The 13,806-nt window shown below is 37.9% G+C and overlaps 1 protein-coding gene across 1 annotated transcript in view; it reads right to left on the bottom strand.

Moving 5' to 3' along the window:
• The window catches only part of LOC126474540 (serine/threonine-protein kinase 33-like), a 61,519-nt gene that overhangs the window by 44,028 nt on the left and 3,685 nt on the right, over positions 1-13,806 (bottom strand). The gene's annotated exons all lie outside the window — the stretch shown is intronic.

The following is a 13,806-nucleotide window of genomic DNA, read 5'->3' as shown; positions in this document are numbered from 1 at the left end:
TGGATCGACGTTGAAGCAATACAGAGGGTATGGACATGTCTGCGTCGATGATTCGACACCATCTACTGAGTGATGGAATGGTGGCATACATACCATTGTGTTGGCTTCCACTGACAAGAAACCAACAACAGCTGAGACTACAATGGAACTGTGAATGCCGTCACTGGCAAGCTCAGTGGTTAAACTTAATGTTTTCGGACGAGTATCACATCAGTGTGTCCCAAAATGATGGCCATGTAAGTATTAGATGGTACTATGTTTGAGCACAGTAAGGCAGACTGCATTGTTAGATGGCATAGCGGTCAAAAGCCAAGTGTAATGGTTTGGAGTGCCATTGGCTACAGCACACAATGTGTCGTACATATTGAAGGTAAACTGAGTGGCAACCACTGAATCAGGGACGATTTAGAAACGAAGGCACTGCCACTCAGGCACGCAACTCCACATGCTATATTTCAGTAGGACTACGCTCAGCCACACGTGGCGAGGAATTTGCAGGTCGTCTCCGAAAAACTGGTGATATCACTAGTGCCCGCCCTGTATTTTCCCCCATAGAAAATGTCTGGAATATCGCAGTCGGCAACTTGTTCTTTTTGCTTCTTCTGCAACCATTCCTGATGCTTCAGGAGCTCTTTGATTTCATGCCAAGACGTCTCAAGGCTCTGATTGCAGGGTGTGGAGGCTTTATGCCATACTGAATACATATGGTAAAAATTCATGTACAGTTTGTAATTCCAATCATTTGTGTACATTCATGTCCCTAATCATAGGAATACATTATAGATGTTACCAGCCAAACCTGATTTTATGATAAACTAGTTTCGCCTAGGTCAAACTCGTTCATCCTACTACCGATAGGATAAAACAATTCACCCTAGGCCGAATCGGTTTATCCTAGTTAGAATTTACATGTTTTAGGATAAACTGGTACATCCTAGTCTGAACTAATTTCACCTAGTATGTACCTTCTGTAAGCTTTACAAAGCAAACTGAATAAAGGAATAGAAATAAAATAGTCAATATGATTCATTAAAGTTATTTATTAACTAATCAGTAATTTCACATCTATCACTAGATCAACTTACATACATACATCCACAGAAATCCCCATATCGGCAATTTGCTTATTTACTTATTTTTGCAACTGCATTTCACAAAGCCTTACCCTGATCCAACAGAATGTTTTCTGCCTGCAGTCCTTGAAGATATTTCAGTATACTAGTTAAAGCTCCCACATCTAAAAACTTCTGAATGCAGACGTCGAAATCATTTCTAAAAAAATAAAAAGAAGTTAAAACAAATATTCTTTTAATATTTTATTACAAAAATTATGGAATATTTTTATAAAATTGTACCTGCAATAATGTCTTTGAAGTACGCCATGTTTGGTGCTAGCTTTGTAGAGCCTCTCATCAGTCTTTCGAAGTATTACTCCAATTATGTTTCGAATGTCACCTCTGACTTTATCTACATCTGGAATGGGTATGGTTACGTTGCCTCCAGTGTCAGCTAGTGGATGGGATTTGTCACAGGAAGCTTTCATTCTTTTAGCTTGTATTTTAAATTTTCTGTCGCAATTTTTCTACCATTTTGAATGTCGTTTGTGTCAATTTTCACAAAGTTATCATCTTCACTGTCTTCGTACTGTTCAGTATTGCTGTCATCCTCGATTGCCTTCTTTAGGTCATCTTCATCCTGAATATCATTTATGATTTCTTGAGGCAACGAGGAAGTGGAAAGTCCTACTCTAGGTTCGATTCAAAATAATGCTTTTTAAGGTGATTGTTTTATGTCAGAGTGGTAAGCTCGATTTTTCATGAATTGGGCTTACCTTAATCCTTCCGACCACTTCGTCGAATTCTTGTCCTTTAACCAAGAACTACATCTACGTCTACATCTACATGACTACTCTGCAATTCACATTTAAGTGCTTGGCAGAGGGTTCATCGAACCACAATCATACTATCTCTCTACCATTCCACTCCCGAACAGCGCGCGGGAAAAACGAACACCTAAACCTATCTGTTGGAGCTCTGATTTCTCTTATTTTATTTTGATGATCATTCCTACCTATGTAGGTTGAGCTCAACAAAATATTTTCGCATTTGGAAGAGAAAGTTGGTGACTGAAATTTCGTAAATAGATCTCGCCGCGACGAAAAACGTCTTTGCTTTAATGACTTCCATCCCAACTCGCGTATCATATCTGCCACACTCTCTCCCCTATTACGTGATAATACAAAACGAGCTGCCCTTTTTTGCACCCTTTCGATGTCCTCCGTCAGTCCCACCTGGTAAGGATCCCACACCGCGCAGCAATATTCTAACAGAGGACGAACGAGTGTAGTGTAAGCTGTCTCTTTAGTGGACTTATTGCATCTTCTGTGTCCTGCCAATGAAACGCAACCTTTGGCTCGCCTTCCCCACAATATTATCTACGTGGTCTTTCCAACTGAAGTTGTTCGTAATTTTAACACCCAGGTACTTAGTTGAATTGACAGCCATGAGAATTGTACTATTTATCGAGTAATCGAATTCCAACGGATTTCTTTTGGAACTCATGTGGATCACTTCACACTTTTCGTTATTTAGCGTCAACTGCCACCTGCCACACCATACAGCAATCTTTTCTAAATCGCTTATCATATTTTCAATGTCCTGGTTGGCACTTTCAACAGAACCCTGACTTTGGCTGTGCTTAGGGTTTCTATGCACAATTTTCAGTTCTGACAAAAGCTTTGCGAGTTCAGTTATAACATTTTTGGCAAATTCTCTGCCATTCTCAGATTGAAGAACGCACGGTGCCCCTACAGTTAGGAATATGTCATTCAAATGATAAGCCACTTCTTCAGCCAACTTTGATGATAACGCAGTAAGGAGAACAAATTCTGTGGGATGGTCTTGGTAAACTAGAATGAATTTTAAATTCCCGTCTGGTAGTGTTTGGAAATCAATCAAATCGACTTGACAACTGCTATTCATTTCCGAATGGAGAATTGGTTTTGAAACTAACCCAGTTTTCTTTTTTGTCTTCTTTTGCTGACAAACATCACACATTGATAAACAGTAGCATATCATTTCCTTTGTGGTATTGGCGTATTTTTTGATGTCTCGGCTATGAGGTTTTTCACATGACCAATTATCAAAACAGTATATAGTTTCAGTCTTCTTTTATGTAATGATATTCCTTTTTCCAACTTTTCCGCGTCTTCTACTTGTTTAACCAAATCCGCTTATTCGTCTACTGGTAACACATTATAATGAGAAGACTTTTTGTTTTTACTCTGAAAATTCCCTCCAGAAATTTTTCTCTCCACAGCTTTTGATTGGTTTGTCTTCCTCGTACACGAAGGCTCATTCATGATGAAACGCCTCACAATAATTACGCTAGGATTATAATAAAATCTTTTAAACGCAACCAGAAACTTAACGTGCGCACTTGTCGATACAAAATACCGTTCAAAACAAAGAACAGTACGAGGGAAGAGCGGTTGAGAGGTGCGAAGGGCGAGCCAGAGATGATTCGGGGATTCAGGCAGCGACATGCGTCCCGAATAGGCAAAATTAGTTCAGACTAGGAAGTACCAGTTTATCCCAAAGCATGTAAATTCTAACTAGGATAAACCGATTCGACCTAGTCTAAACTGTTTTATTCTATCAGTAACAGGATGAACGAGTTTGACTTAGGAGAAACCAAAATGAAATTACAATTTAATCAATACCATTAGCTGCTGACGGGCGTTGATATACATCAACGGGGACAGTTGAAAATATGTGCCCTGACCGGCACTCGAATCCGGGATCTCCTTCTTACGTGGCAGACGCTCTATCTATCTGAGCCACCGAGGGCACAGAGGATAGTGCGACTGCAAGGATTTATCGCCGGCACGCTCTCCGTCAGACCCACATTCTCAACTTATAGTCCACACACTACATTCGTAGTGCCCCTGTCATTATACCCATTTCTCGCCACCGAGTCCCGTAAGAGTTCCGGCAAATCGCGTGCATGCGCACTAAAGAAGGTCATCAGCCGGTTAGCCTTAAACGATATGAAGTTGGCATCTGTTCTTTCGGACATGTCCGAAAGAATCTTCATATAGGAGAAACTAGTTCATCTTAAAATCGAGTTTGGCCGGTAACATGTATATGGAAGCGCCGGAAAAAACGTATAGGCACGCGTATTCAAATACAGAGATATGTAAACAGGCTGAACATGGGGCTGCGGTCGGCAACGCCTATATAAGACAACAAGTGTCTGGTGCAGTTGTTAGATGGACGTTCCTTGAACGAAGGAGTGTTGACAATCAAACCACGTCTGAAATTCTCCTGATAAATGGCTCTGAGCACTATGGGACTCAACTTCTGAGGTCATTAGCCCCCTAGAACTTAGAACTAATTAAACCTAACTAACCTAAGGACATCACACACATCCATGCCCGAGGCAGGATTCGAACCTGCGACCGTAGCGGTCTCGCGGTTCCAGACTGCAGCGCCTAGAACCACACGGCCACTTCGGCCGGCTCTCCTGATATGTGTTGCTAAATTTGAATATTAGGACGAATGTGAATGATTTGGCGTTAAAAAGTAATTTGACTTCCCAGAAAAGTATTAGCAGGAATTTGATGGTACGAATATTTTCACATTTTTGTTTGTATCTTTGCATAGGAGTGACTGAATTTCAAATTTTACAGGCTCTTTTTACGCAGAATTGGATGTTCTACAACTTTCATACACGACATTTTTCATTTGGAGCAGCCGTTTATGAATCACAGGCACTGGAACACGAGCATAAGTCACTTTTCCATGAAGTTGGTGAAAACTGCCGATCTTTGACGATCGATTGTGGTTAAATGGCTTAATCATTTTTAATTTTTAAGTAGGTCATTCAACGTGACAATCGGCGTGTCGGGAATTTTCTGTAGAATATATCGCTTTCGGGTTACAAGCGAAAAACCGAAAAAAGTCCAAATATTTCGTGGTGTTTCAGTCCTTAAAAGTTTACCACAGACCAGAAACCGTCACAAATTCTTTTAAGTCATATTTGGGATGTCAAACTGGACTAAAATTATTTCCAGCTTTGCATATTTATTACGCAGTGTGGTCTTTTTTAGCATTAGAGATGCAAAGTTTTATATACCGTCATTACCTAAAAATGGGCATGCACGTCTATAACTAATTTTATTATAAAAGTAAAGATATTTAAATACCACATAAACGTGTAATTTCTGCGTACCAGTACATGACATTCTCTTTGAGTTCAGACATTTGTGTTAATTTTCTTTGAGGTACTCCTCAGGTGATGTGCAGTGGTTGGATTTTGTCAGCAGGTGCTGTATGCAGCTACCAACACTGCAGCTGACTGTCAAGGAGGGAAATAGAATATTAACCTACAGGAGTCTCCAATGAAAACTCAAGACCAAAATATCAGTATCACTGATGAAAATCTTGTAAAGTTTGAAGTTAATGTGAACTTAGGATCCACTCATTATACATCTCTGTAATCAAGCATATAATAAATGTTGACTGTTGTATCACTGAAAATTATTTCGAAAAAGATTAACATTAGAAGACTGACAATTATTTACCTTATATCAAGAAACGCATATCAAGAATTTACTATGTTCGTACCACCCAAATACTTCCATGTAGATATTGTGACAGGACTCAAAACTACTGATCTAATGTAAAAGAAAGAGATTATTTCGCTATTTATCTTTTTAAACATAATAAACAGGAAATAATATCGCAGTGTTTTGATATATTTTATCTCATCTATGATGAAATGATGAATTATTGAAGTTCTACATAGAGCCATTACAAAATATTCATGTTCTACAAAAAACATTGTAGGTTATAAAAAGGCATGTTATTTCATAAAAGTAATAAAATAAATGCGTAGTTCATTTGAATACCTACAAAAAGTACTGAATTATTAACATGGCACATGTATTTGTGCAACACTCATTTTGCTCCCAAAAAATATGCACCCTGTATGGAAAATATTATTATTTTAAGAATTTGTTTAAAACAGTGATGAAAGATACAGGGATCTCGTTGTATATATGAAAAGCTTAAATCAGTTGGCCCTAATATACATGTAATTATGTATCTAGTAGTACCTAACTCCGTCCTTGGCAGTCCATGCAGTGTTACGTGCTCCATGCAGCATCTGCTGAGACATGTGACCATTATTTTCAGTATGTAGGATAACCTAAAAATTGTTGTTCAGTAATGGATCACACTTTAATGTAACAGAATTTAAAGGATTTTAGCATGTGAAACTGTAAACAATACATTAATTTACAGACACCATCCACAAGAATATCCAGCAGGAAGGTTTATGTGTGGACCAGCTCATATGTGTAGAAATTATGACACAACTTATTGTAAACATTTTAAGCAGGTAGAACTGATTAAAGAATTTGAAAGAATACTGAATGAACTGCCGCATTCAGCAGCGAAACTGGCTGGTAGGAAGGTAGTAGGGTAGTGGCCTGAAGTAGAACCACCCCTTAAATGGTAAAATGGGGAGTTTGGATTCTACATGAAACAGACGTAGAAGCACAGACAGCTGATGTTACAGAATATTTAATCAATAAGGGGAAGCAATGCAAAAAGAGGTGGGTAGATGGGAACCCAGTACAACACAAAGTGGGAGATTTTTTTCTTTTTAAAATTCATAGGCATAGTGTAAAGTGCAAGAAAGTAGCAGAAATATTCTATCTATTATATGAAACACACTTTGCAATTATTAGTGTTTTGTATCACAAGGTTATGCCACTAGTCAATAAAAAAATCAACGGAATATTTAGTACACATGTGAATAGGCAAACAATAAGTATTATGGAAACCTATTCAAGGCTTTGGGTGTTGAGGTATCTCTGGCATCTTCAACTATGGATGAGCACTTGGGAGGAATAAATGTCTCCCAAGGCAACAGTTTAAGAGTATGTCTTAGAAAGTTACATAGAACAAATACATTTTTTTGTTAACTGTATGGGATGGTGAGACAGAAAAAAATTGAATGTGTAGTCATAATATGGAGAGTAGTAAAGCTGAGTAGCAGAGAATGAACTAGAAGTTGAATTTTTATATATTTATATGGAATTGTATGTATGACTACTTATATAAATGTACTATGGTCATAGAACCCTTTGCACCCTTACTAGGGTGTAGTATCTATTTTGCATGTTATGATGACTATTTGATGTGAGCACTTTTAAAGGTGTATAATAAAGGAATATGAAGATGTGGGAACTCATGAAATGTGAACTGATAATTACTATATTCTTAATATCCTTCATCCTCTATGCAAGGAAGAAGCTTTTCTTTCCTTGCTACAAGAAAGCACAAATTTATTGATAATAATTACTATAGTCTTCCTACCCTTTGTCCTCTATGCATGGAAGTAATTTTTTAATAAATACTATAGTCTTCCTACCCTTTGTCCTCTATGCATGGAAGTAATTTTTTCTTGCTACAAAGAAATAATAATTTTCTGGTTGGAATTTTGCCCACATAAAAGAGTCCGCCATTAATAGTAACGCTAGCATTGGCAATGCTGGAGGAAAGAAAACATTTCCTGGGAGCATCCTGTTATGAGAGATATTCTCCAAGGTACTGGAGGTGTCATGCACCTGATGAGTTTATAGATGAATAATACACTTCTAAATTATTGACCTAAAGAAAAATTATGGACTAAGATTACTGGAACAAAATTCTGTGTATTCAACAGAGGGATTCTGTAGGTTTAATTTATTAAATGATGACATTGGGTAAGTGTGTGTGCTGCTTTTTACCGGGTTGTAACATTAATGTGGCACAGGTTTTGTACAAAGGGAATTTGTACAATGTTCTGAATGATAATATGACTGGATTTGTATAATTTTATAAGAGATGTTAGCTTAGCTATAAAATAAATAATCAAGCTTATTGTTATCTGGCCATAATTAATTAATTTAAGAGCGGGCTGCATGAATGGCTATTTTGGAAGAATGTCCAACCAATTTATAGTTGAGTTATTTCATGGGCTTTTGACACTGAAGGAACGTAACCTTTACCGAATATCTAACACAAATTAAATATTTTCTGAAGAAGTTTGAGAGTAATGGATTATAGCAGTACCAAATGGTATCGACATAGATAGGTCATTATAGCCTTTTTTAGTAATAAGTAGAAGATTCTAGTACCATTGTTGAAAAGAAAACAGAACCTATTGTTGTAAGGTGGAAAATTATAGTAAGTCAAGTATAACTGGTCCATTAAATAGAAACGTGTTGTATAGTACACTTTAAGCTTTAGTGATGAAGAAAAAGATAACTATAAATGAATATACTAAATTAATTCCATTAATTCACAGAACTGATTTCATTAAGGTCACAATAGTGCTTTGACTTTGAAAGAAAAGAAAAACAATAATATTGAATAATGATACAAACATATACTTACGAGATGTACTCATAAACCAGTAGTTTTCTAAGCAAACACAAGTGGTACGAATGTTTTGAGCAGAATGATAAATAATTAATGAGGAAGGAAGGCAAATGAGAGTGCTATTGAAATAATTGATGTAACTTGTATTGAAAAAATTATTCGTTATGTAATGGTTCATATTAGAATACTTTGAAAACAGAAACACGCATACTCATGTATGTGAGAAAGCATGTGCACAGCTACAGAATTCAGCTACATTAAAATCGGTATTATTGCATAAGCGCTAAAGGTGCAAAGTTCCTGTATTCTCGTCATCTACAAATGAACACGTGTCTTTAATTAACTTTTTAATAAAGATTATGATATTTAAATATCACAGAAACGTCTTTTCGATGTGTATGATCATCCAGGCTCCAACTGTTGTCTGGTAAACACATGCAGAGTGGCAAGTTAGGTATGTAGCTTTTTCTGTATTTTTTTTATTAATATATTTCTTAAATTTCGTACGTGTTTTTCCATTTCAGAGATCTAATCTCTCTTTTTGTAACTGTAAGTGTAAATTCAGGCAGTCTGCACTGCAGAAGTTATTCATTTGCTTCCTTTAAAGAGCCAGCAGCCATTAGTTAAAGCTTAGTAAGCTAGTCAGTCGGGCTCCAGCTGTCGCCTTTTACACATATGCAGAGCGGCAAGTTACGTGTTAAGCTATTCTGGGTTTTGTCAGTAGTGTATTTCTTGAATTGTGCATATGTTATACTATTTACGAGGTGTTAAAATGTGTAACTTCGTGTTTTTATGACAGTAAAGTCAGGAAGTCAATAGAACAGCTGTCATTTCTTCTGAACGTCCAGCTACTTCATTATGGCGTCAGCTCCCATTTTTGACACGTCAGGGGCATAGCCAGTTGCATATCGAGGTTTCTGTCTGTGCGTCTACACTTTAATTCTTCCTTCCGCCGTGCTAGTATGGGTAAGATCTGTGGCTGCTGTGTGTGGATGCAGGAGGAGATGGCCACAGCTTGCGAATAGCTGATTACACCTTTGGCTATAGTCAGCCATCTTCAGGCTGCTGCCTCAGAGTGTAGCAGAGGTGGAGAATCTGGAGCGTCGCATGGAGCACCTCAGGTGTCGCTTGTTTCGCACATGGTCTCTGCTGGCAAGGCACTCCCTACTCTAAACAATGCGACGGATTTGCACTCACTCGAGCTGGAGGACGGATGTGGTGACTGGTGTCTGTTCTCGTCTATTTGCTTTATGAACGGACAGGTGGCTGCTCCTTCAGCAAGGTCCCAGTAGGCACACAGGGTTTTCAAGTTATCAGGAGCTCCAACATTAGGTGTGTTATGGAGTCACATAGGAAGACAGCGTTGAGGGCCAGAAAGAAGCTAATGTGCAATCGGATATGTCTGCTGGGAGGCCTCACCCGAGATATGAAGGAGACCTTGCCTACAGCTATCGAGCATTCAGGGTGCAGTCACCAGCAAGTTGGTGCTCTCGTTGATACTAATGACAGCTCTCACCTGGCTTCTGAAGCCATCCACAATTTATCCATGTGGTTGGAAGAAGCTGTGGAGGCTCCTGGCCTCATGTATTGGATGCAAGCAGATAATGATATAACGTAATATCCAGTTTTGTTTGGTTAGACAAAATGATATGTTCAATATACCTGTTAGTAAAATAATGTCTTCATTCTTTCACTTAGTCCTATTAATTTGATGAGTGAGTCAATGTTAGGAAAGTTATTTGGCACGCTGGTACCTGTGATTTAATTTCAAACAATATTCATTTGCAGAATGAGATCTTCACTCTGCAGCGGAGTGTATGCTGATATGAAACTTCCTGGCAGATTAAAACTGTGTGCCGGACCGAGACTCGAACTCGGGACTGGCAGAAGTAAAGCTGTGAGGACGGGGCGTGAGTCGTGCTTGGGTAGCTCATTTGGTAGAGCACTTGCCCGCGAAAAGCAAAGGTCCCGAGTTCGAGTTTCGGTCCGGCACACGGTTTTAATATGCCAGGAAGTTTCATATCAGCGCACACTCCGCAGCAGAGTGAAAATCACATTCTGGAAACATCCCCTAGGCTGCGGCTAAGCCATGTCTCCGCAATATCCTTTCATCAGGAGTGCTGGTTATGCAAGGTTCGCAGGAGAGCTTCTGTTAAGTTTGGAAGGTAGGAGACGAGGTACTGGCAGAAGTAAAGCTGTGAGGACGGGGCGTGAGTCGTGCTTGGGCAGCTCAGTTGGTAGAGCACTTGCCCGCGAAAGCCACATTCGAACATTTTTCAGACTTTCCCCTCTAGCCAGGGCTGTAACGGAAGTTTAATATATTTTCTTATTCAGTTTCGAAATGATAGCTTTCATTTTACGTGTATAAGAGTTTCTTTCTGAAATTACGAAAATTACTCCACAAAAGGAAGGTCTTTCCAAACGTGATAAATTTTTCCAAGGTATGTGTATAAGAGTTTCTTTCTGAAATTACAAAAATTACTCCAAAAAAGGAAGGTCTTTCCAAACGCGATAAATTTTTCCAAGGTATAACATGGTGCTGTACGTACGATCAAATATTTCATTCAAATTTAAAAGTGTTACAGTTGAGAAAATGTTTGTCAGTAGGACATTTAATAGTCTCTGCATTACATTATTACTCTATTACACACCAATAATTATTCAAAGAAATCAAATTTAGAAAAAGTAGTATCAAAAACTAATAAGAAGTTAACAACATTTTTAAATAGATGGTATTGGCGGCTACACAAATTTCTATTTTCGAGACAGGTACAGTCGTTCACACATTAAAGAAACTCAGTTCATTTGCACTTATCAGGTGGTTTATTTCGACGTAGTAGATAGTGCACAAGCGACGAAGTATGGCTTAACTGTCCAGACTTTACATAACCAATTGTAAAAATATATGGAATTTTACTTACAATAACTTTGTATAATGGAAGAATTACCAATATTCTACAAACAGCTGTTATGTATTACACAAAAATTAGTATGTAGAACTCGTAATACTTACGAACGCTGCACAAAAACAACCTAATGTCTCATAGCAACAAAAATAGCAGAAATTCCAGAAACTGCTTATGGTAGTTGTTAATGAGAATTCCTTCATGTGATTTTAAAATCAGATACTAGATTATAATGCCGACCAGGAAAAAATCATGTGCTCCTAATTACACTACTCTCCCTATCTTTGGTATGATTCTATCACGTTTGACAGTGTTTTTATGATTGAAGATTACAGGACTCTCCTGTGTTGGCGTGTGCTTCGCCACATTACCTGCTATGTGCTGTATGTACTGCAGTATTATTTTTGGATTTTACGTGTTGGTTTAGGGCATGATGGATGTTAGAAGTTACGATTTGCTTGGATCTAGTTAATGGTTTATTGTGCGTATTCAATAGGTCACGAATGTTGATTAGTATATTATGACTGTTCTTGTAATTCTTAATGTGCCTAAATTTCTGTGTTTTTCGTGTAGGTATATAGACACCTGAGGGTGACCCATTTCTGACCGAAACTGATTATTTAATAAAATGACAAAACAGCTGTGTTCAAATCATGATTTTCCAAAAAGAAGTGTGCAATAATGGATATCATTATTACATTTCAGGAAAGGAATTCCATGGAATACCCTTGTGAACAGGAAGGAGACCATTGAAGCTATGAGTATCATGAGAGAACGTGGAGAATTCAGAGGCAGATGTAGAGAATATTGAAAAGTTAATACGAGAGACGGTAGTCCATTTAGGTTTTTGGCTTGAGGAGATATGGCAGTGGTGGAAAACCAGAGAACTGTGACAGTGATGTCCTGTCCTGTAGCTGGACAGTTGTACTGTCTAAATTGTCATTTGTAGGCGTAGTTAGTACTGTAATATGAATACAAAGAGAAATGCAGAGGAAGGCCATGGAAGCATGCCATTTAAAAACAACACAAGGGATGTCACTGTTAGAAGAAATGATTGAAATGATGAGTGCAGAAACAGAAAGAGTTAAGAGGTGAATAACAGGGTGGGAATGGTGGAAGAAAAAAGGATGAACATTGGTGAGATTGAAATCAGAAGTTTAGATAAACAGGAATTGGACGGAAATTTGATGTATGAGAGGGAGACGCTTCTCTATTCTTAGAACATGCAAATAATGTTGGAAATATACCATAATATAAATTGAATCAGGAAGACCATATGGTACAGGCCATGGTGTGGCATCTAATCAAAATGGGTTATGATAAAAAGGATGTGATCGATGTGGAAACAATAAGTGAATTAGCTATGGAGAGATCGAATGACACTCGCAGTCTACAAGTGGTAGATGAAATGCATGTAAGTGGACTAATACCTGACAGATGACAGATTTATGATGCCAGAGATGATGGATCGAATGAAGAGCCATGAGGTGAAATATAATTATGTCATTGTGAATAAACGGGGTTATAATGAAGAAAGTGCTAAAATAATTGATGAAGACAGTGATGAGGAACTAATTAATGAAGTGAGGAGTGGAGGCATAGTAGGGCAGCTGCAATAGCATAGTAGCTACAATCAAATGGAAGACAGTTTCTAGAATGAGTAGAACGTTATTATAATCGTAGGGGAAGGATGTGAAGAAGTAGGAAAAAACTATAGAATTTGTAATGAGGAGTGTGCCACACACCAAGCAGGAGAACCTTACACTTCTACTAAGTAATCTGGAATCTTTCCACGGATAACAAGGAATATAGGAAAAATTAGGGTAAGGAGATATATCAGATAAAGGAACAGAATAAAGGGAACCATCATACAAAAAGTTGGAGTGTAGAAAGAGTTTGGATAATGGTGTGAAGATTTTGGAAGAAACAAGAAAGAAGTGGCCATTAGACACTGCAATGCTAGAAGGGAAAAATGATCTGTGGGTAAATGAAGATTTGAACAGGAACGTGTGAAAAAGAGAATATGCAAGAGGGAAAGTGGAAGAATGTCAGCGGTTTTGTGAGAGCAAAGTTTGGAGGACTGAAACAGGAGTGTTCAATTCACACAGGTAGTGAAATAATGGCAAAGTCTGAATCGTTTTACGAGCAGTCGACAGAGAAGGAAGGCTAAGTAGTACTGTCAGTGACTAAGTTCGGGTGTAAACAGCATGTTGACCAAACTAGTGAATAGATAAGTGATCATGGCATAGAAATTCCAGCAGTACAAACAGGACAACATTAATATTATTGTGGGGGTGGAATTATTAAATAAATCGGATGCGAGATTTCAACATGGCCAAGAATTTTTAGAACTGGAAGTAAAGAAATAATTAATAACGTATTATTTCTTGGAAGAATAAGGAAAGAGCATCTGTTTGTAAAACAAATACAGCTGAAATGAAATTGTATTAAAATGATGTTAGAGGAAG

The sequence above is a fragment of the Schistocerca serialis genome, chromosome 4 (genome assembly GCF_023864345.2).
Source record: "Schistocerca serialis cubense isolate TAMUIC-IGC-003099 chromosome 4, iqSchSeri2.2, whole genome shotgun sequence".
In the NCBI taxonomy this organism is placed as follows: Eukaryota; Metazoa; Arthropoda; class Insecta; order Orthoptera; family Acrididae; genus Schistocerca; species Schistocerca serialis.
Note: the sequence above shows the minus strand (reverse complement) of the source record. Positions and strands in the feature narration are given on the sequence as shown.